Source organism: Mustela nivalis (assembly GCF_964662115.1).
Source record: "Mustela nivalis genome assembly, chromosome: 3".
In the NCBI taxonomy this organism is placed as follows: Eukaryota; Metazoa; Chordata; class Mammalia; order Carnivora; family Mustelidae; genus Mustela; species Mustela nivalis.
The window spans coordinates 62,376,557-62,400,977 of record NC_139022.1 but is presented as its reverse complement, the minus strand read 5'-3'; the positions used below and the strand labels follow the sequence as shown (position 1 = coordinate 62,400,977).

At 36.4% G+C, this 24,421-nt stretch overlaps 1 long non-coding RNA gene across 1 annotated transcript in view; it reads left to right on the top strand.

Annotated features, from left to right (window-relative positions):
* LOC309861210 overlaps positions 1–24,421 on the top strand; it is a 309,191-nt gene that overhangs the window by 3,191 nt on the left and 281,579 nt on the right. The window contains exon 2 of the long non-coding RNA XR_014309815.1: positions 14,641–14,711. This is a non-coding gene — a long non-coding RNA (uncharacterized lncRNA). The remainder of the gene's footprint in view (positions 1–14,640; positions 14,712–24,421) is intronic.

Sequence of the window (24,421 nt, the reverse complement as noted above, 5' to 3'; positions counted from 1 at the left end):
TTCTGTCTTAAACCTGTTGTAGTAGTTTTGTGAGTTTTTTTTAAAGCTACCTGTAAAAAATTCCTACTAATGTCTCAATGCATTGGCTTCTATTAGAAAAAGAGAACACAGAACCTTATAGAGTTACAGCAGAGGAACTTTGTGGAAGTTCTTTTTCCATGTGGAAATTCTTCCTTCTTGGAATTCTCTCTTCCTGATGCCTCTTGTCCCCACTGGGTTTGACCTTGTACCATTATACTTCCAGTTCTGTACAAAAAATCTCCTCCTTTCCTTAGACTCTAATGAAGTGGGAGCTTAATGGTTTTAAATTCAGTAAATGTTTATAGAGAATAAAAGTACAATACATATAAGAAGGACATAAATATTTGTTGCCTAAACACAGATTTTAAGCTAAACAATTATTATATTGCATGTGATTATTTTTTACTCCACTCCATTTAAGTGTAAGAAATCCCTCGTTGTGTAACTTACTATCATAATTATCATTTTTGCCACGTCTGGCTCTGAGCTCCCTATCTCACTGTGTTGTGGAACAATAAATCCACAGGTTTACAAAGGTCCCAGGGTATATGGTGAAGACTGGTTTATGTTCATCACTGCTGGATAATCCATTGAAAGCTCAAGAATTTCCCCTTAGGAACAGTTTGTGATTGGGTGTAATCTAGATGGAAGCAACCAGATGACCTGAATTGAAACTGGGCTTATGTGAAAAACATACTGGTTTTATTTAGATTGGGTATTTGGCAGTGGGGTTGACAATGGTACTGATGGAGATTATGTGAATGAAGCTGAAACTCCTTAAGTACTGCTTGGTGCAAAACATATATGGTGATAGTCCACATGATTTCCTAGAAGGTATAGCATCTGGGAACTTCACTGAGACTGGCAGCTTTGGGTACCAGGTCTAGCCTCCCTTTCCAGGTGTGTACTTTATAGGGGAGCTGTAAGGACAGTGGACTTGATTGGCTCTCTTCCTGGAATTGGCAGTCTCTGCCCTTCCTAATCCTGGGGGAAGATATACCAGCTCTAGACTTCCACCTCTGCACTCTCTTAGTCTCTAAAATCTTTTCTTCCTCTTAGGACAATCTTATTCTTTTCAAAAATTGTGATATGGGAGCAAGGAAAGTACCCCAACCCACACTTTGATTCTCCCATCCAGTTCAGATACCTTCTTTACTCTTGGTGTGGAGCTGAGTAGAGAAGGCTAGGTGGGCAGAGTTGTTACTTACTCTTTCAGATGTATCAAAAACACAACTCTGGCTTCCTAAAATGGTGATACTCAGTATTTACTAACACCTCTTTGCCTTTCTTTCCTTCTTTGTTGCTTGCCTTTCCCTCCTGGAAGACCAATCTCAAGAAAGTTGTACATTCTTTAGAAGGGAAAGACTCAGATTGAATTCTCCTGTACACCAAGAAAGTTCTCTCCTTCTATACTGATTGAGAAAAATGTCCTGTCCATCGAATTGCACACTATAGTGACCAAAATGTCCTTTCTTGCACATAATTATTTTTATAATTAAAAAATATATATAGTATATAATATATGTACTATATTATTATATAATATATATTATATAATATATATAATACATATAATAAATATTTTTATGACTTTTCAGTGCCATGCAAGGTACCCTGAAAGGTATCAGATAAGCTTTGAGAGGGGGAAGAGTACTAATGGTGACCTCCGTGTTGTTTTGTACTAAAAAGAATACAAGTATATCTGAATAAACTGAGGCGGTAGAAGGCCAGACGAGACAAAATACCTCTTCAACTTTCCACTTTTAAACATGCTAACAGTGAGCCAAGTGTCATCAACATTAAGAATGATATTAATAATAATAGTTTCTTCTTTAAAATAAAAAAATAAAAAAAGATTTTATTTTTAAGTCATTTCTATACCCAACATGGAGCTTAAATTCACAACCCCAATATCAAGAGCTGCACTCTCCAATGACTGAACCAGCCAGGTGCCCCAATAATAACTTATTCCTGATGAAACTTTGCAGCTTAAAAACAACAAAGATACATTGTCTCTTGACTTTTCTTTCTTCTTTGTGAGGTAGCCATTGTTTTGAGGTAACTGAGATTCTCAGAGACTGTGTCTCACCCAGTTGGTAAATGACAGGGCTTGTCCAAATCTAGCACTATCTTTGAACATAGCTGTAATGTCTGAGGAATTATACAATAAAATCAATGAAGAGAAAATGAGGGGGCATCTCGGTGGCTCTGTCTCTTGAGCCTCTGATTCTTGATTTTTATCTCAGATCATGGTCTCATGGTCATGAGATTGAGTGCCAAACCATGCTCACTTCAGAGTCTGTTTGGGATTCTCTCTCCCTTCCCCTCTGCCTTATCCCCACTCATTCTCTCTCTTTCTAAGATAAATAAATAAAATCTTAAAAAATTAAAAAAATAAAGAGAAAATTATTGGTTCTGCCATTTTGAGATGCTTGGGGGTTGGTTTTGTTGTTGATCTTGAAAGTATGACTAAGTCATTTGCATCTCCCTCCTCCCCCAAAACAAACATCAAACATCCTATTAAATATAAGATGGAAAATAAAATGATCAGTTCACCTTTGGTTTATTATAGCTAGCATATTGACTTCACTGAGATTTATGAAAGTTATTTTTATGTCAGCATAGATAATTTGTGATATTTTGGAACCGTTGGCGTAACAAATATGCATAGTATACGGATGCCCATTTGAAAATGCTCATATTATCATTTTAAATGTTAAGGATTTACAGTTGTTATCTTTGCTTTTATTGCGTGTTATTCCTATCTATGATTTATTTGATAATGAGTCTCTGTTGAAAAGCACAATCCCCAATAACATCACTGTTCCTATGGGAAAATGATACTTTATGACCCAGTTTTTAGAACATATTATGGCAAAAAGTATAAAATAAATGTATCACCACCCATGTGAACACAGAAGGCTTTTGTATTTCTACTTAAAGAATTAGAATTGCAGCTGCCTTGATTCCATTTTGTTTTCAATCAAGTGTCATATTTTTCATCTTTGATCTTTTGATCTCTTAGGGCCTACTATTTTGGGAGCTTTCACCTTTGTGTTGGATTTTGGAAATTTAAGAGTCAACAGTACACTTATAGGTCATATTTACAGAATTAGAAACAAAGCAGTATAGTCTAATATAGAATGATATGATATGAGGATAAGGGGTATTAGATGAGAAGTACCATACAGGCACTAATTCAGTGGTATATGAAGTTCTGAATTGCTAGAACATATTTAGGTCAGAGTGTTGGGAAGAGCTTCATGGGAGAGTTAGCTCTGGGACATCAAAGATTTGTAGCTATGATAATGAGAGTTTTGGAACATTCTAAATATAGGGATCCTAAGAGTACTGGTTTGCTATCACAAGATGTTTTGGCAAAAGACTGTAATCTGGTTTAACTGGCATATGGGGCATAAGAAGGTGGTTGTAACAGAGATAGAAGGACAGGTCAAAGATTGTGAAGAGATCTTTCAATATTGGAAGAAGTACGGCCTTTTATCTGTGAGCAAGGGGGAAACTTGGAGGCTTCTGACCAGGAAGTAACATACACTAATTCACATGTTAGGATTATCTAGATGATAGCAGTATGGGTAATAGATTGGAATGGGGGAATACCAGAAAGAGGAAGCTGAATTTGGAGGTGAAAGCTAATGAAGCCTTTGCTAGCCTATTGACAATGGGAACAGAGAAGAGGAGAAGGTTATGAAAGACCCTCTGAAGGCAGAATTGACTGATTTGACAGATTTATTTGGGTATGAGAGGTGACTGAGCATGAGGATCCAAAAATAAGTACTAGCTTAAAGTTTGTTTGCTCCAATATAGTTATTGATATAAAAAGAAATGAGGAAACCAAAAGGAGGAGCTGGTTTAGGTTAGAGTTAGTAGTATAATACACAAGTGAAAATGTTCAAGCATTTGGAAATGTGGGCCTTACGCTTCAGATTCAATCCCATTGAAATAATTGTAGGAATCATAGAACTGGACAAGTTTTCTGAGGGAGGTTTTGAGGAAAGAGGAGGAGAAGGGAAAGAACTAGGGAGTATACCCAAACCACACCCACCACACCCATTGAGAATCATGGCTATGGTGGGCCAGTGTTCCTGACAGGATTATTTTATACCTGAGCTATGTATGTATCCCTATATATATTTCCAAGACTTTCCTAATGGTAACATCATTCTTGGTCACTTGCCTTTAAATGTATTTTGGAGTGGGAGAAAAAGGGGGTGGAAAATTAACAGTTGTTTCTTAGGTATTGCATTTATTCAGTGTACACCCATGAAGATGTATTGACCTTGGACATTTTATCTATTAGATATGTTATGACAGAAAGTAGGTGTTGCAGGCAATAATGGGGGAGCCTGATGGCACTTTGATGTGAAATGTACAGGAAACACAAGATTATTAGGGAGAGGATAGGCAGGGAGACTAGTGATCAGAGGTGATTCTATATTTTGGAAATAACGAGCAGTGTGAAGGTAAAGTGATAATTTACACAAATAATTTAGTAAGAGATCATTGCTGTTGGTAGTAGCCACATCCTAGTTGAATAAATTTCACTGGATATATACATTGGTATTTAAAGTGATAATGCCCCCCTTTAAGTTGTAGCAAATTAATTTTATTTTTAAAGATTTTATTTATTTATTTGACAGAGAGAGATCACAAGTAAGCAGAGAGGCAGGCAGAGAGAGAGAGAGAGAGAGAGAGAAGCAGGCTCCCTGCTGAGCAGAAAGCCCGATGCAGGGCTCGATCCCAGGACCCCGAGACCATGACCTGAGCCAAAGGCAGAGGCTTAACCCACTGAGCCACCCAGGTGCCCTGAAAATTAATTTTTAAAAAATATTTTATTTATTATTTGAGAGAGAGAATGAGAGAGAAAGAGAGAGCATCAGAGGGAGGAAGGTCAAAGGGAGAAGCAGACTCCCTGCAGAACAGGGAGCACAATATGGGACTCCATCCTGGGACTCCATCCTGGGACTCCAGGATCATGACCTGAGCCAAAGGCAGTTGTTTAACCAACTGAGCCACCCAGGCATCCCATAGCAAATTAATTTTCATGATAATTTAATACCAGAAATGTTTTTGGTTTATGTTTGTGATCTTGAAAGCAGGGCAATTAAAACTGAGAATAAGGTGAGTTGCTCTCTGTTTCTGAAGCTCTCCTTCTAATTTCTACTTTGAATAAATCCCTTTTCTTTAGTGTAAAGTAATTCTAGGTGATTTAAATACTCTGGGTATTTGAATTGTGATTTCTCTTCAATATAGCTCAACTGAGCCAACATAAAAAATTGTAAAAAATATAAGGTATGATATGATTTACCTGCCAAAGAGTATTAGTCTCTAACAGAGATATTCACTTTTCTTAAAAACAAGAACTATCCAGAATGTTAATGATTTCTATAACTCTGACTCCTGGCAAAAATACTGGTACTGGAGTCAGCGGACTGTTTTAAACTTCAATAGTACAGAAAGCCAAGCAGCATGATTTAGCTTTGTCAAATGTTGACAAATTGTGCATGGAAGAAGATGTCTGTCCTATGTAATCTTGATTTGATCAGTATCATTGCCTGAATTTTTTTTATGTTCCTGAATCTTTAAAAACAAAAGTTTTTATTTTGTGATTTTAAAGTTAACTTTTTTAAAACATACTCACTGTAAGCATGTATGTTTGAACAGATCTGTTGATGTTATTTTTGAACATTTGTCCAAATAGAAATATGCCATTAGAAATTTACTTTACAAAAAGAAAATTTGGGGGCATCTGGGTGGCTCAGTTAAGCATCTGTGTTCTACTCAGGTCATGATCTTGGGGCTGGGATGGAGCCCCACATTGGGGTCCCTGCGTAGTAAGAAGTCTGTGATCCCTCTCAACTCTGTGTGCTCTCTCCCTTGCTCTCAAAGCAAAACAACCCCCCTCCAAAAAACAAAAAACAACAAAAAAGACAAAACTTAAAAAAATGGAAAATTCAAAGATCGTTTTGGTTTGCAATGACAATAATCCCTGAAAATTTACAGTAAAATATTCAAGTGTTAATTCAGAATAAAATCTTTAACATCATTTTAACTTACATACGGTAAAATTTATTCTTTTTGTTTTATACATTTGACAAATTATGGTAGTTCTGTCACCCCCTGAAAACTCCTTCCTACCTTCTCCTTGACTCTTTTTTTAATTTTATTTTTTAATTAAAAAAAATTTTTGTAGGTTTTATTTGTCAGAGAGAGAGAGCACAAGCAGGAGGAACTGCAGACAAAAGGAGAAGCAGACTTCCATCTGAGCAAAGGACCTGATGTAAAACTTGATCCCAGGATCCTGGGATCATAAGATAAGCTGAAGGCAGACACTTAACTGAGCCATCCTGGGTTCCCTCTCCTTGGCTCTTAACTTCTAACAACCACTGATGTGGTCTCTATCCCTGTGGGTTTTACTTCTCTAGAATAGCATATAATTGTAATCATACAGATGCAACCTTTTCAGTGCGGCTTCTTTGACTTAGCATAATACATTTGAGAGTCATCTGTGTTGTTGTGTGTATCTGTAGTTCCTTCCTTTTTACTGCTGAATGATGTTTCATTGTATGGATGCTCCACAGTGTCCTTAGCCACCAACTGAAGAACATTTGCATTGGGTCCAGTTTTTTGGTGATTCTGAGTAAAGCTGCTATAAACCTTTACAAATGGTTTTTATGTCAACATCAGTCTTATTTCTCTTGGGCAAATACCTAAGAGTGGAATTAACTGCCTATAGGGAGTGTACATTTAATGTCATAATAAACTACCAAACTATTTTCCCAGAGTGTCACTACCATTTTGCATTTGAGTGTTCAGGTTTCTCTGCATACTAACCCGCACTTCATGTTGTTAGTCTTTTTGTTTTTAATTTTAGTCATTCTACAGGGTGCATATTAGTACCACATTACGGTTTAATTTAAATTTCCCTAATGACTAATAACATAGAGTATCTTATTATGTGCTTATTTGCCATCCTCATATCTTCTTTGCTGAATTGTCTTTTCAAATCTTTGGTCCATTTAAAAAATCTGGTTGTTTTCATATTGTTGAGGTTTGAAAATTTCTTATATAATCTGGATGTAAGTTCTTTGTCAGATATGTGATTTGCAAATGTTTTGCTCCACTTTGTGGAATATTTTAAATTCTGTTATAGTGTCTTATGCAGAGAAAGGTATGTCTTTTTATAGGGCAAAAAAACCATTTTTAATACTGACAGATTCCAGGTTATCAATTTCTTACAGATAGTGCTTTTGGTGTTATATCTAAGAACTCTGCCTAACTAAAAGTCACAACAGTTTTTGCATATGTTTTCCCTAAATGTTTTACAGTTTTACATTTCCATTCAAGTCTGTGGCCCATTTTGAGTTAATCTTGGTGTAAGATGTGAGGTATATATCTAGGTGCTTTTTTTTGCATAAAGATTTGTACAAAAGATGGTGTTTTCTCTGTTGAATTTCCTTTGCATCTATGTCAAAATTAATTGATCATAGTATTTACGTGGTTATATTTCTGGACTCTCTATTCTTTATTGATTTGTGTGTCTATCCTTTTGTTGATATCACATGAAGTCCTTATTGTAGCTTTATAGTAGAATTAACTTTCAGACATCTCTGCTAGAAAGAAGTAAGTCCTCTGCAGCACACTAGTCAAACTCCTTTGCAATTTTCTTCTAAGCAGATGAATCAATTCTCAGCAGTTTTCATGTTTCCTATCTTTATTCAGTTTACGTATTGATTATAAATTCAGAATAGGCTACAGTCATACTTCTTATATCCCTTCCCTGGATAGAAAAAGACCCCTATGGACTATGACATTCAGTTAGGACTTACTCCACATCACAATCAAAATGCAAAAATTTGGGGCGCCTGGATAGCTCAGTCAGTTAAGTGTCCGAGTCTTGATTTCAGCTCAGGTCATGATCTCAGTGTCCTAAGGTGGAGCTCCACCTTAAGATTTTCTCTCTCCCTCTCCTTGTGCCCCTCCCTGCCTTCTCTCTTTCTCTCTCTCTCTCTCAAATAAATAAGTAAAGCAAAAATTTTCAAAAGTGCCATTTTCTAAGCTACCCATCTGTAGATGTTCCCCGGATAGGCTTCGCCTCCTTTTACGGGCCCCACCACATAGCCTGAGCTGCCTGGACACCCTAACATCCATTGACAGCCAGCTTCCTGTCTGGTGGAGTGGCAGTTGGTGGAAACCAGCTGTTATGATTCATCCCATTTAAGAGTTCTGCCTTTTGAGAAGTGACACTAATAGAGCCAGGCTGAATGGTGTCTGATTGGGAGAATTTTATGAAAGAGTTTGATTTCTAGTGACTCAGCCATTGAACTTTTTTTTATTTTTTAACAGGTACCTTCCAGGTTCCAGAATGTGTATGAGCTTACTTATATAGATAAATGTTGTTTTCATCAAGTGTTTGTACTGGCTGTTATTTCTTCCTGAAAAACAAATAGACATGGAAACTTCTGTTAAAAATGGTTCTGGTATTACCAATTCTTTAATAGATTTATAAGCTTTTAGATTTCTGATATTCTCCAAAAGGCAAAAAATTATTTCCCCAAGGTCTTGCTTGTTACATGTTGGATTTGGTAAAAGAATTCTCAGGTGTCTAAGGGGATAACCTCATATACCATGAGGGTCATTTTGTTAACTCTTATGAATATTATTTAAAAGCAGAATATTAAAAAAAAAAAACAGTATATTTGTTAGGAAGTTGAAGAAATTTTCAACCATAGGGACAAATTTTTTTTTAATCAGTCAGTCAATACACCCAAAAGAACAATAGAAGAAAAATACACTGCAAAATATTGATAAGGGAAAAGTGCACTTGGTTTTATGAGTTACCCAAAATTAACATCATCCTTCCTTCTGGGAATACAAGAAAGCATCATGATGAAGGAGAATGACAGTGATTCATTTGGGGCCGTACCAGTTGTGGTACCAGTCCTGTTTAGGGGGATAGGAAAGAGAGCCCTGTACAAGATGCACAAATTTCTGTAGCAGTGCTGTGTAGCATCTGGCCATATTGCTGAATCATGCCCCTAAATATGAGAAAGTCAAATTGTGACTGGAATTTTTCTAATGCTAGCACTTTCTAAAGTGCTGTTTTCCTACGGTTAAAGTCATGCTACAAGTGCAATATTTTATAACATTTGGTAGTAACAGGTGATTTTTAGCTTTGGATTGGTGATACCCTAGGGCAGAAGTTCTCAAACTTTAGTGTACATAAGAATTCCCTGGGGAACTTGTTAAAATTTAGGTCCCTGGGCTCTAGCCCTCAAAGGTTTGAATTATTAGGTCTGGGGTTTGGCTGAGAATCTGCATTTTAACAATGACCCTGCTCTGTTTGGCATCTTGAGTCATCTCTCAAGAAGTTGCAGAATTCTCCTAGGAAAAACTATTGTTCCTCAACTGACTTTTTTTTTTTTTTAAGTAGTTTGAATTCACGACCCTGAGATTGGGACTTAAGCTGCGATCAAGACTCAGATGCTTAACTGATTGTGCCACCCAAGGTGTCCCTTCAACTGAATTTTCAAAATGCTATTTCACTTAGCACAGTACGTGTTATGAGACTTAATCATCGAGCTTCAGAGTTTCAAAGAGGTTAGCAATAACTAGTTTAGATTCCCCAGGTGTAAACTAAGTAAGATATAACATGCAATGAGCAGTATATATAGACTTAAGTTAGATTTCTTTCAATTAGAAATTATTAGTTACACAATTTCCATTTCCAGGTCATCTGTGCCTCCACAGATGGTATTAGATAAGGGAGGTAGACCAAGCACAGATACCTAGGGAATTTCACAAGGTTCTTTATAATCATTTATTGCCTACTGTGCCCTTAATGATGTTACTCAGGATCCCATTAAATTAGCTGTGAATATACTAATTGGTCCCTTGACAATAGCCAGGGGGTGTCAGATCCTCTCCCTCCACCTCATTCTGGTCATGTTGGAGAGAAGATAGAAATTGTTGCCTGTGTAAGGGTGTGTTTCTTTCTTGGGACAAGGCACCTGTGGGCCAAAGGAAATTTCTTAAAATACAGCAGGAATCCCTAGAGAATCCTCCTCTAATTCAGACAGGCACTTACGACCTACTTTTAAAAGTAATTTGAAAATCTCATCAAACATAAGCAATCAAACTCCAAATTCTCTACCAGGTATTCTGTAGACTTAGCATGACATCATTTCCATCTGCTCTTACCAACAGCATAAATATAGTTTGGACAGGGTTTTCCCCTTCCTTTGTTGATACTTAGGTAAAGCAGAGCATTTCTAGTTCCTGGACGCAAAGCAACTGTACAAATGAATACAATGTGATGTAAATTGGTTCTTTCTGTACATAAAGAGAATCAAATTTGCTAACTTGGTATTCAAATACTGACAAAATACTGCATTTTGCTGAATTAAAACACCCAAGTCAGACCTTATTTCTCCTTTCTTTGAAGCTCTGATCTTGTGGTTTATAAATATACCTGGCTTATATGAAGATATTTTTAACTTTTCAAAGCAAAATTTTCAAGGCAAAGAGATTCAGAAAATCTTCTGGAGTTGGAAGGTACATTAAAGAATATCCAATGCCATCTCTTTTTTTTAAAAGATTTTATTTATTTATTTGACACAGAGAGAGAGATCACAAGTAGGCAGAGAGCCCGATGTGGGGCTCGATCCCAGGACCCTAAGATCATGACCTGAGCTGAAGGCAGAGGCTTAACCCATTGAACCACCCGACACCCCTCAATGCCATCTCTTAACTAATTTTTGAATCTCATCTTGCTTCTGTTTTAACTCTCCCACATAATTATTAGCTTCATAAGGAGAAGTTTCCTACTCATATGCATTTTTAACCACCACGAAATTGTATTATTAATCACGTTTTGCTTCTTGTGGAAGAAGGTTTCATTTTGTACAGTTGGCCTGAATAAATATTTGTGAATTTGATCAATAAGTTGGCAGAGGGCTTTTTTCATTCCCTACTTTGCCATTGTGTAGGTTTGGTTGCCACATTGGTCCAGTTCAGATCCTTGCCCTGTGCCTTGTCTCTTTGGGCAAGTTGCTTAACCTCTCTGTGCCTTCTTTTTCTTGGCTGTAAAATGGCCTTCAAAAAATGATAGTGTGATCCTGATCACTACCAGCAGACCATGCTGTCTGAATTTTAATCATTTCAGATTTCTGTCATCTCTTCTATTTGCACTGGTACCTTCAGCTAACCCTAAAGTCAGTCTGAATTTTCTGCATTTATTCATTTCTGACTATATTTTGTCTAGTAGAATTCTGCAATATGAAGATTGTATGGCAGTGCCGCAGGCTCTGAGAAGAGGGCTAAAAAGGGTTGTGAGATTGTGTAACACAACAGGCTGCATCACAGCCTGTTGTGATCCTAGATCTGCCACTTACTTCACTTTTCCTCACAAGCCTCAATTCCTTATAAGTAAAATGGAGATGATAATAGTACACAAGGCATGAGGTATAGCATTAAATGATTTTACATATGTAAAAGCACTCAGACTGTGGACTAGTGCATAAAATAGATACCATGCCCAAGCTCCTTTCTGAGATTCTGATTAAATTGATCTGGGGTAGAGCTCAGGCATCTGTATATTTTAAGACTCTCTAGGGGACTCTAACGTGCAGTGAGGACTGAGAACCTCTGGACTAGATGATTGTCACAGTCTAGCCCAGTTAGCATGGTATAGGCTTACCTGCTTATGCTTCCTGTCCTTTCATTTCCTAGTTTAAGTTCTGTCTACAAAATACTATGTGAAGACAGAAGTTACTTTAAGGCTGTTGAAAGTGTAACTAACAGTTTCACCATTATTTAGTATGTACATACTGGATATATTTTATTATGGTAAATTCTTCATAATTCTAAGTCAAGCAGTTTTTCAATAGAAACTGTAATAAGGAGATTTTAGGCTGCTTCAACTCACTGTTCTACAGCAATTTAATATAGAAATCACTGCTTTAAACAAAAAACACAAACTTCATGATTCAGTTAACAAAGTCAAAATATGTATGCTCATGTAGAGCAGAAGAGGAAATTAATTGGTGTTTAGAGTCTGATAAGTTATAATGAATTGGGTTATCAGGTGGTGGCTTTATTAGACTGTTGAATGAATTAACACCCCATAAATGTGGGAAGTTCACACTCAGCTTTCTCACTCCTATCACTGAACTGATAGCAGTATCCAAAAGATTAAGGTGCATTTCTGAAAAAAAGTCCGAGTGGTTCCTATTAAAAAATAGTTAAGTATCAGAGGCATTAGGGCCCTATCATGTAATGGCGCTAATGTCCCATATAATACTCACTACAGACAAACTGGCGGAAAATATAGAGAAATAGAAAGAAGAAGATTAAAACCAACAAACCCATACCCTAAAACAACCATTGCTAAGACCTTTATATACCATCTTTTCCTAGGCACAATTATGTATATCTGTAAGATTCAAACTAGGATTATACTATAGATACAATTTTGAAATTATTCCATTAACCAAACTCACTGAGAGCATCTTGCCAGACAAAATAATTTTTAAACTTTGCTTTCTCCTTAGTTGTATATGAGATACACTTAATAATATTATTAGTTCAAGATAAAGGATGTAAGTAAAAGGAAGATTGATCCTGCCCAGGGTAAAGAAACAAGACAATGAAGAATAATGTGTTTTATTTCTGAATATCATTTTTATACATTAATAAATTATTTATGGGAAGTGCTTCAGAGGAAAGAGGTTTAAGTTCACCAGTGATCTTTTAGTGAATGGCTCAATAAGTAATAATTGTATGAATGAATTAAGGAAAAATTAAATATAAATACAATTCTTAAAGCCTTAAATCCTTCACTCTCCCCAGACTTATTCCAAAGCCTACTCTTTTTTCCCTGCTATTCTGCCAGTTAGGAATTTTAATTTTTAAAAATATAGGAAGTATTACTCTTGGTCATGTCTTCCTTTTAAAATGTAGAATATATGAAAGCATACCTGGATAATAGTAGGTTTATACTATTATAAACCTACCCTATATATATTATACACAAAGAATTGGGGGTTATATGTTTACAATTCTTAGTCTTGGCTTATATTTCATGGTGGAAAGTGTCCTTTAAAGAGAGCTTTAAGCTTATAAGAGAGCAAAGCTTATATTGCTGAAGGATTCCCGGATCCATATTGTAATGAAGACTGCTTTTGGTACCCATTAGAGTTCCTCACTGGGCCGTTCACCTGCTGTGCAGGTGCTGGAAGTTTATCTTTTGATTCCCAATGACCTCGGCAGCACTGAGCATCTGATTTGTCAGGAATAGTGCAAAGTGAAAATATGCCCCCCCCCCATTCAAAAAGCAAGATAATTAAAACATAAAGCTTTTTCCTTTCTTCCACTATCTTTTTTTTCTATCTATAATGGTGTTTTTCTTTGGTATTTAATGTTTCATGTCCTCAGGAATGGGGACACTTGCCTAGTGAATGCAGATTCTCACAGGGTCCCATTCTGTGACTAAGCACATATACCTCCCACTGGCTGCTTGTTTTCCCCTCCCACCAGCTGCTGGACTTGCTTATTTTGGTAGGAGGTAGGGAAGTCGTGCCAGATATCTTCCCTTCCCCTAGGACTGCCACTTGTGGGAACCCATGGGGGAGGAGGGCCTCTGAGGGTAGTGTGCAGCCTCCATGCTGGAACGTGCTGGGTACCTGGATCAGCAGTAGGTGAGAAGAGGCTGTCTTCCACCCACCAGTCACCAGAGCACACCCCATGGAGCTACCAGTCTGAGTTGTCTCAGGGAGCAAGGGAGCCCTTCTGTCTGGGCCTAGACCCCTGCTGGGGCTGGGGGGGTCAGCAATAATTGCTGGGTGAGGACATGGAGGAGAAGGATCCCAAAGTGCCAGGGCAGCTGAGAACCCATCTTACCAAGGTAGGGAAGTATGTTGATTGGCAAGCTGAGGCTCCATGCTCGCAGGGCATGCTCTGTGGTGTCATAGGACTTCACTTACAAAACTCAAAGATAAAATTATTGAGAACTTCAAGGTAGAGTATTAAACCTCATGTTGGAAGAAGGTCTTCTAAGCCAATACTTATGGAGCTGAACTGGCTGCATACCAGTGAAGCAGACCCCGAGGTTTTGGAATAACCTTTCTGACACTGAAATGAAGAAACTCTTTTTTTTGACAGAATGAAAAATACTTGAATATCACTTTTATTTCTTTTTTTTTTCACTTTTATTTCTTATATAACAGTTCTTCTAACCTTTAATGTGTGTAAGAATCATGATATGAGGTTCTTGTCAAAATGTGGATTCTAATTTAGTAGATCTGGGGCCTGAGATTCTACATTTCTAACAAGTTCCCAGTGGAAGTCATAGCTGGTCTGGGAACCACCCTTCCACACCTGCCTTCCTTAAAAACATTTCATTTGGAAATAATTATGACTCACAAGAAGTTTCAAAAATAGTTGACTCCTCTCTTAACTCTCAATGGTGATATGTTATATGTAATGCAAATACAATATATGATATGACTGTAATATACTATCAAAGCCATGAAATTGGCATTGACACTGTCAAATAACAAAAATAATACAATTTACTAACAAGTTTAATGTCTTCTATTCAAGGGAAAACAATCCACGGATTAGAGGAGTATGGTGCCATACAAATAGTGGAACATTATCCTGAGACATTTTGGGTAAGGGCAAGTTTTATAGAATGTTACAAGAGGCAACATGGAAGCAGAGAATGGTTGGCTAGGATGTTGAGGATACCCTTGTAGGACAAGTAGGTCCTACTTTCTAGGGTAAGGTTAGCTAGCTAAAGCAGAGTTGGAGGATTATCATTGGTCTATGTTAAGCTTCTTTGACAGGTGTTTCCTAGAATGTAGGTTGACTTAGGTGTACATTTGTGACATGGGCTGGGCCACTGGGGTGTCTTCCATTTTATGGGTCCTGAAATACAAATTAAATTTATCAGTACAGTATTGTTAACTAGACTAGAAACCTGGTTGTGTTTTCATCATTTTTTACTTGGATATATTTGTGTGTGTGTGTGTGTGTGTGTGTGTGTGTGTCTGTACAGTTATACGTAATTTCATTCCATGTATAGATTTATGTAACTACTACTGCAATCAAGATACAAAACTATTGTATTACCAAAGGGAATTAATTTGTGCCCCCCCCAGAAATTGGATATAATATATTGGGAATTCTCAATAATTCATATAATAACAATTCCTCTTCTTTTCTCATTGTGAGAATTATCCCCAGAATCTAGCAAACCATGAGCTTGGCAGATGTAAGGCCACTGAAGCAATGATGTGAGATGAAGCTTTGGGGGCAAAAATAACATTGGTCCTTGGAGGAAAGTACAATATTCCTTGTTCTAGTGCTTTGCATCATCCTGGAGTGTACTTTGTATGACCCAAAGTCAAATGCAAACTTGGGGGAATCTTTATTTAAAAGAGATAATAAGGAAAATAAGAACCAGATATACCCAGTAGATCTCTAATACTCAGTATGGAAATTGGTAAATACTAATTGATAATGACGAAGTAAGATGTTCACTATCTTGTTGGGTGGACTTGCTAATTGCTTTATTTGTGCATTAGTCTTCAGACTTCACTCATCTTTATAAAATAAGCCTATTTTATAATGCCACTGAAAATATGATTTCTTACCTATGACATGCCTTGTAATGGCAAAGTATATCAGATTTGGTTAATATGACTCATAATTATCAACTTCTCTTTGTATTTTGGTGGTATAGCATAGTGGTTAAACACATTATTCTTATCAGCTGTGTGACCATGGCCAAGTAACTTAACATTTCTATGCCCCAGTTTTTTTTATCTATAAGTTGGAGATGAGTATAGGACCTAACACAGGGTTGTTTCATAGGTAAATCATATGCAACAGTGTCTTGCAGAGTGTATACTGAGTCAGTTAATGGTATCGTTAATACTAGGGCGAGGCCAGCCTTGGGTGCCTTCTACTAATAATTGCCCCAGATTTTGCTTCTTTATATCCAAGCCATTGACCCTAACAACTTTTTTATATGAAACATTTAGTATCTTTTAAATATAACCATTCATTGCACAGACTACAGCACATAGGCTCTGGGTTCAAGTTCCAGCCATTACAACTGCAGACTAATTGTGGAACTCAGGTAAGGAACTTCCCTAAATTGTAGTTTCCTTATCTATAAACAGGGTATAGTAACAGTATTTAACCACCATAAACTTGTAAAAGTTAAATAAAACAATTCATGTAAAGCATTTGACATATAATTAGCACTTGATAAATTGATATTTACTGTTATCTTTTTTAATATAGATTTCTGGTTTTCCCAGTAAGTATACATAGCCCATAGACTTCCAGGGGTACTTGGGAGAAGTGATGTAAAACCAAATATAAGAGCATTGCTTCAGCCTGGTGACTGGTCACACCTTGAGGACAGAGAAGTTGGAGCTTCTAATGATGTATATTCCCAGGTGCCACAGAGACTACTAACTATCTGCCAATATTCATCCCCCTATTTTTTTTTTTTTTTTAATAATTGAACCTTGCCATTTTCCAGTTTTAGGAGAGCACATGGCCAACAGAGCTAGAGATTTCATTTCCCCAGCCTATGTTGTAACTATATGTGGCCATGTTTTCTGCCAGTGGAAGTTTGTACAATTTTTGCACTTCCTGACCAATTACTTCCCCTTTCCTCTGCTGAGAGTGTGATAGTCCATGGACAAGGTAGAGGACCAGCTTCTACCATGCAAGCAAGACTGCACCTTGAGAATAGCAGAGCCACAAAGCAACATGAATTTGATTCCTTGGACCACTTTATGGAATAGACCTGCCTTCTTCCCATTGGCCTGCCTGTGTAGTACAGGTGTATTAAATGAGATAGAAGTCAACTTCTATCTTGTTGGTGCTACTGTATGTTAGAGTCTCTTGGTTACAGCACTTTAAATATATATTAACTAAATTATGAGGTCCATCTTTAAAGATGTTGAATGCTAGAATAGATGCATTTTAATAAGTTCCTCCAGGAACTATGATGCCACCAATCTGGGGACTATACTTTGAGAAACATAACACTAATGTGCTCCAAAGATGTCTCCTTATCTCTAAGTGAAATAGAAGTTTTGGAAAGGAGTCTAGAATTTAGAAAGTCGAAACACCTTTTGCTAAAATTTTATTGTATCTGAACTGAAATTTGTTCAAGAATTTTGAAATAATTAACATGCCACCTCATTTTACATTAGCACTATGATTACATTTTAAGTTAAAAAGATAGGTTTATTAATATGAATGCCCAAGATGTTCTTTACATTGTTATTTTTTATAATGACCAAAAGAGTGAAAATACTTTGGTTATCAGACTATTTGTTCACTTCTGTAACACGAAATTACAAGGATGAAGTAATTCTATATATGTTGGTTAAGATAGCCCAAGATGTATTAAGCTAAAAATTATCAAATACTGTGAAAAAAAATTAAGCTAAACATAGAAGAATACATTTGGTATGACTCTATTTATTTAAAATCTGAAAACAGTTAAAGTTATAGTGCTTAATGTTGTGCGCTTAGAAAAAGTAAGGAATTCATTACTGTGAAAGTCAGGATAGTGGAAACCTTTGAGAAGGAGAATGGGAGAGGGTGATAATTAGGAGGAATCATGAGGAGAGCTTCTAAGGGGCTGGTAGTGTTTTACTTTTCAATCTGGGTGGTGATTGCAAGGGGGTTCACTTTGTTATTTTGCACACTGATGTATGTGTATATTAGATTTCATAATAAAAACTTGAAAACTTATTTCATAACTACATTTTGGCATATATATATATTCTCTGTATCTTCATATATATTTATATTATGCATGTGTGTGTATTTCTGTGCACTCAGAAAATTCACAAAGGATACACACACACATACACAAAAGAAACATGGGTGGGTGTTCATTATTATCTTTGGCTGGTGGGAATATGGGGTAGAGAACATTTTACTTTGCATTTTACAATTTGCATTTATTTATAATTTATATTTTCTTCATAATCATTTGTTACTTTATTTTAAAATAATCCCTCAAGTATTGCATGTGAATATAGATCATTTTATTTTATTTATTTATTTTTAAAATATTTATTTGTTTATTTTAGAGAAAGAGAAAGAGTGCAAGCAGGGGAGAGGCAGAGGGAGAGAGAGAGAGAGAGAATTCTAAGCAGTCTCTAGGCCCATTGTGGAGCCTGATGCCAGCTCAATCTCAGGACCCTGAGATCATGACCTGAGCCAAAATTAAGAGTTGGGCAGTTAACTGACTAAGCCACCCAGGTGCCCCTAGATCATTTTATTTTACATGAATTTTGTTTATAATCATGCTACCTTCAAACGTCTTTCTCCAAGTTAGCATGTGTATACATATGTATATATTGCATATACATACTAATATATACTTGGAGGACTGTGGGGTGATACTCATGAAACTCTTAACAGTGATCACATCTGAGGGATGAACCTGGGGATAATTAAGGGAGAGGAGAACTTTCATGTTTTACTTTAGATATTTCTGGTTTGTTTGAATATTTTCTTTTACAATGAACACATGCTACTTTTAAATTTACAGCATACATAATAAAAAATCCCAAAATCTTAAAAAAAATAGGAGTGCCCAGCCAGATCAGTTGGTAGAGCATGTGCCTCTTGATCTTGCGATTATGAGTTCAAGACCCATTGGGTGTGGAGCTTACTTTAAAAAAAAATAAAATAAAATAATTAAGTGGAAAAATAGCTGGATCAAGAGAATTGTGTTAAAATTTTTTTAAATTATAAAATTTTATTTCATAAAATTTTAAAATTGTATTTTAAAATTGTAAATGTATAGCATACAACAAAGGTGATATATAGCATATTCTAGCATAGTTTGTTTTTTATGTAGAATGCATTTAGAGGGATAGAAATAGTCTGCTTAAAAATGTGTCCAAATGGGGAGAAGGTTCATATATAGGAAAAGAGATGCTAGAATGCAAACCTAAAACCCTGCCTCATCACACATATGCCAGAGCCTCTGATGATAGGCTAATCTGATGTAATCTTTGAAATTAAATCACAAAGACAGGATTCCTTAAAGCTAAGAATGGTTCCTGACCTATCAAAAGTATTCAGTATTTATTTGTTGAATTTATTGGAGAACAATGCAGTTGTTAAATGATATTTCATCCACTCAACTTTCACTTCTTGTTGATACTTTATGTTTTATAACATGTTAGGGTTTTTTTGGTTGTTTGTTTTTTAGTGAGAGGATTGAGAGGTGGAGTACATGATTGATGAGATTCAAATGGGTGATTTCTGGGAAAAATAGTAGTAGTGTTTAGGTCAGATAGTATTTTAGTCTGGTTTTTTAAAAGCATAGGATACTTTTAAAATTGTTAATTAACAGTTTCCAAGATGGTGGAGGAGTGGGAGACCTTAGTTTTGCCTGATCCCAGGAATTCAACTAGACAGCTATCAAATCATTCTGAACTCCTGTTAACTCAGCCTAGCTCTAAGAGAATAATTGCTGCAATTGTACAAATAGAAAAGTGACCACTTTCTACAAGGTAAGAGGTGCAAAGAGAACCTGAGGCAATATGTCAGAAGATAAACCATGCAGAGAGATATCAGCAGATCACAAAATCAGAACTTTTAAAAGTCTGTTCTGGGGGCACCTGGGTGGCTCAGTTGGTTGGGCGACTGCCTTCGGCTCAGGTCATGGTCCTGGAGTCCCAGGATCAAGTCCCACTTCGGGCCCTCTGCTCATCACGGAGCCAGTTTCTCCCTCTGCCCCTTGCCCCTTTCATGTTCGCTCTCTCTCAAATAAATAAAATCTTAAAAAAAAAAAAATTCTGCTCTGGGGAGGGATAACCTTTCCTGAAAGGCACTCAGGTGGTGAAGCAGGGCAGAATCCTAGGTGGGACAGTGTGGTCTCAGGATCCCCAGGGTCACAGAAGGAATGGGGGTGCCTGAATGAATGGGGCAGAGTTCCCAGGCATAAGAGTAGGGAAGCCTGCTGCAATCAGTGAACCAAGGTGTGAGATTTCAACTCCATGTTGCCATAAATCACGAGCTCTGGCACTGTCAGGTGACCTGTCTCTGAGCAGAGGCCCAGCAAGTGGCAGAACCACTGATAGACCCCTCCCTCGCTCCCTCCCCCAAGAGGAGCAACACTGGTGGACACCACAGGAGTCCCATGGTTTGGAGACTTGAAGTGAGGTCAAGAGACTGAGATAGAAACTCCTGTTATAGACTGGGTGAGCACAGAGTGTGGATAGAAACCAGGTAGACAAGAGTGATTGATGACTTTTCTCTGAGGATGCACTGAGGAATGGGGGGATGCAAAATTATGGGTCCGGGGCTGGAGATTGGGAAGCCTCCACTTTTATTCTTATCCTCTATTGTGGCATGGAAATCCTTCAAGGAACAAAAGCCACATAGAGCAATTGGGAGCAGATTACTTAGCCTGGCCCTTTGGCCAGAACAGTGCAACTCTACATGGGGAAAAGACACCTGAGAATCAATGCAACAGGCCCTCCCCTGAGAAGATCAGCAGGAACTTCTAAGACCAAGTTTACTGATCAAACAGAACTACAGAACTCCAGTGTAGGGGGAAATACTATACAGAATGCATGATGTTTTTCCTCATGATTCTTTAGTCTTTAAATTTTAATTTTTTTCTTTTCCTTTTCAACCATTTTTCTTATTTTATCAACTCTTTTTAAAAGTATTTTTTAATTTTCATTTTTACACTTATACTCTTTCTGTTCATTGCATTTAATTTTTTTGTATATATATATATATATACATATATATATATATATATATATGTATACACACACACACACACACACATATACAAGTTTTTCTTTATTTATAATTTTAGGATTTAGTTTCTTCTAACAAACAGACCAAAGTACACCCAGGATATAGTGTATTGCTCTGTCCTGTTTACCTGTCTGTTTATATTCTTTTCTTTTTTTTTTGTCTTTTAATTTTAATTTTTACAGTTACATTCTATCCTTTCTTTGTATTTAATTTTATTTTTGTACATATATGTTTTTCTTTCTTTACAATTTTGAGATCGACTTTTCTAACAAACAGACCAAAATGCACACAGCGTTCAATGCATTGCTCTGTTCTGTTCATCTGATTCCTTTCTTAAAAAAAAATTTTTTTTTTCAGTTTTGGATCCTTTCTGATTGGTTTAGTGTATTTTTCTCTGGGGTCATTGTTGGATTTTAGTATTTCATTCTTTTGTCCATCTATTCTTCTCTGGACAGAATGACAATATGTAAAATCTCACCTTAAAAAAGAGAACAAGAGGCAGTACTGATTGCCAGGGAAGCTAATCAGTATGGATATAAGTAAGATGTCAGAAGTAGAGTTCAGAATAACAATTATAAAGATACCAGCTGGATTTGAAAAAAAGCACACAGGACACTATAGAATCCCATTATAGAGAAATAAAATAAAAACTAACCAAGGCAAAATAAAAAAGGCTATCAATGACATGCAATAAAAATGGAGGCTCTACTGCTAGAATAAATGAGGCATAAGAGAATCAGTGATATAGAAGACAAAATGAGGGAGAATAAAGAAGCTGAGAAAAAGAGAGATACACAGCTACTGGATAACAAAGGGGGAATTTGAGAGATAAATGATACCATAAAGCACAATAGAATAATTGAGAGAATTAATAATATAATATATATAATATAAATTGTATATATATATATATATATATAATAGAATAAATGAGAGCTGGTACAGCCAGCCTGGAAAACAGTATGGAGGTTCCTCAACAAGTTGAAACAAGTTGAAATTAGAGTTACCCTATGACCTAGCAATTACTCTACTGGGAATTTACCCCAAAGATACAAATGTAGTGATCTGAAGGGGCACCTGCTCCCCAATGTTTATAGCATCAATGTCTACAATAGCCAAAGTATGGAAAGACGCGAGATGTCTGTTCACCGATGAATGGATAAAGAAGTTGTGGTCTCTCTCTCTCTCCATATATGTATGTATGTATGTGTGTGTGTGTCTATATATATCTATCTATCTATCTATCTCTCTATCCACACTCAATGGAATACTACTCAGCCATCAAAAGAAATACTGCCATTTTCAACAACATAGATGCAACTACAGGGTATTATGCTAAATGAAATAAGTCAATCAGAGAAAGACAGTTACCATATGATGTCACTTATGTGAGATTCTTAAATGTGGTACTTAAGAAACAAAACAGAGTATCATGGGGAAGGGAGGGAAAATAAGACAAGATGAAATCAGAGAGGGAGACAGACCATGAGACTCTTAATCATAGGAAACAAACCGTGGGTTGTGGGAGGGAGAGGAGGTAGGAGATGGGTTTAACTGGATGATGGACATTAAGGAGGGCAGGTGATGTAATGAGCGCTGGGTGTTATATAAGACTGATGAATCCCTGACCTCTACCTCTGAAACTAATAATATACTATATGTTAATTAACTGAATTTAAATATAAAAAATAAAGTTATTAATTAACAGTGATATTATATCCTAATTGTTATGAAGCTCAAGGTAAATGACCTAAAATTCAATAGGAATGACTCAGCCAGACAAGAAAAATTCACTCAAAGACTAAAGTATTATAGAGAAAAAGCACTGATATTAATCAAAGTTCTGATAGTGAACCTAGTGAGTAATCTAAGTAGATTCAACAATTTGTTGCTGATAATTAGATATTGCCACAAGTGATAACCAACAATAATATTTGGTTGGTAACAGAGGCAATCAAAAGAGAGATGCAGAAGTGAAATAGATTTTTTTTTTGGAATAATGTCCCAACGCTGGTATAAAACTGTGGTGCCCAAGACAGTAGCAACTAATTAACATGTTGTTATTGAGCCCTAGTCTCAGTTAAGATATCTTCTGTCAAATACACACCAGGTCTGAAGACTTAGTTTTGGTTTAAACTGTTAATAATAATAAAATAAAATAACATTTTAATATTGATTACCTGTTGAAATGTTAATAATTTGGATATATTAGGATAAATAAAAAGTATTAAAATTAGTTTTATCTGCTTCTTATCTTTTAATGTAGTGATTGACAAATTTTAAATTATCAGTGTGGTTCACACTAATAGCTTACCTCCATTAGAAAGTGCTGGTATAGAAGTTTGAAATAGAAGTGTAGCAACAGTCAGCATTTTCAATGCTAGACAGGGAAAACAATTCCAGAGAGGAAAGTGCTTTCCTCAAAGGCACAAACATAGTTGGGAAGAAGTGAAGAGTAGAGCTTCCATCTTTTGGTTCTCTGTCTTCTTACACACGTGGCTCCTGCTGGAAACTTTGAAGCCAAACAAACTTCCTTAGTACATTTACGCATGGGACATCATGTTTCTTTAACATTTTAAGAGCTAGACAATGATTAAAAAACAAAACAAAACACACAATTCTAGGGCCTTGCAATATGACTGAGAATAGATAGAGTTAAGAAGACTGTGACTTTTAGTTATACACACCTCTGTGTTATTTTTAAAACTTGGGTGTACATTACTACTAAGAAAGAAAGAAAAAGAAAGAAAGAAAGAAAGAAAGAAAGAAAGAAAGAAAGAAAGAAAGAAAGAAAGAAAGGCTCAAATGGTGGGTGAAGCAGACAGATAAAGTTCAAAATAAACCATGGTTTGAAATTCAAGTTTAGAGATACTTGAATGGCTTTTTCTACTATTACCTTCTTTGACATCTCTAGATGCCTTTAGTTAATTCTTTCTGCTCTCTTTGGGTGGCTTACTTTCTACATTACTAAAGCAAAATCAACTTGTACAAGCTAATTTTTGAGTCTGCAGCTGTAGCTTGAAAAACCTATGTTTTCCCTACTTTCATAAGCAGTAGGCTGGCAAGAATGATTGGTGATTTTGTTTCTAGAGAATTCAAGTCCTCCCTTCCAAAGGACATTTACAACAGACTAGATGTTTCTGTTTGAAGCCATTTGCTACACTCATCCTTGAGATTTTTGCTCATGGCATTCAGAGCTTTTACCTCTAAAGAAATTTTTAGAATACAAGTTCATTTAGCTTCAGAGCATACACAGCCTACTTACTGGAGCAGCTGTGCTCAGTTTCTGAGTGGAGGGATGATTCCCACAGTGTATTTTATAGCTACACACCATTCCTGAGCATAGTCTCAAACACAGATTATTTTTATTTTTATTCCTTTATTGTAGTAGAGAAAGACATACTTGGCTAGTTTAAGGGGCAATGTTTATAGCAGCATTTTCTATTTTTGTGGCAGTTTCCTCCAGGTTCTTGCTTTGTTGACTTTATTTCTCAACCCCAGAACTTGATTTAGTGATCTCCTAGACCAAGCAAGGATAAGTTCATGTTGCCTGTGT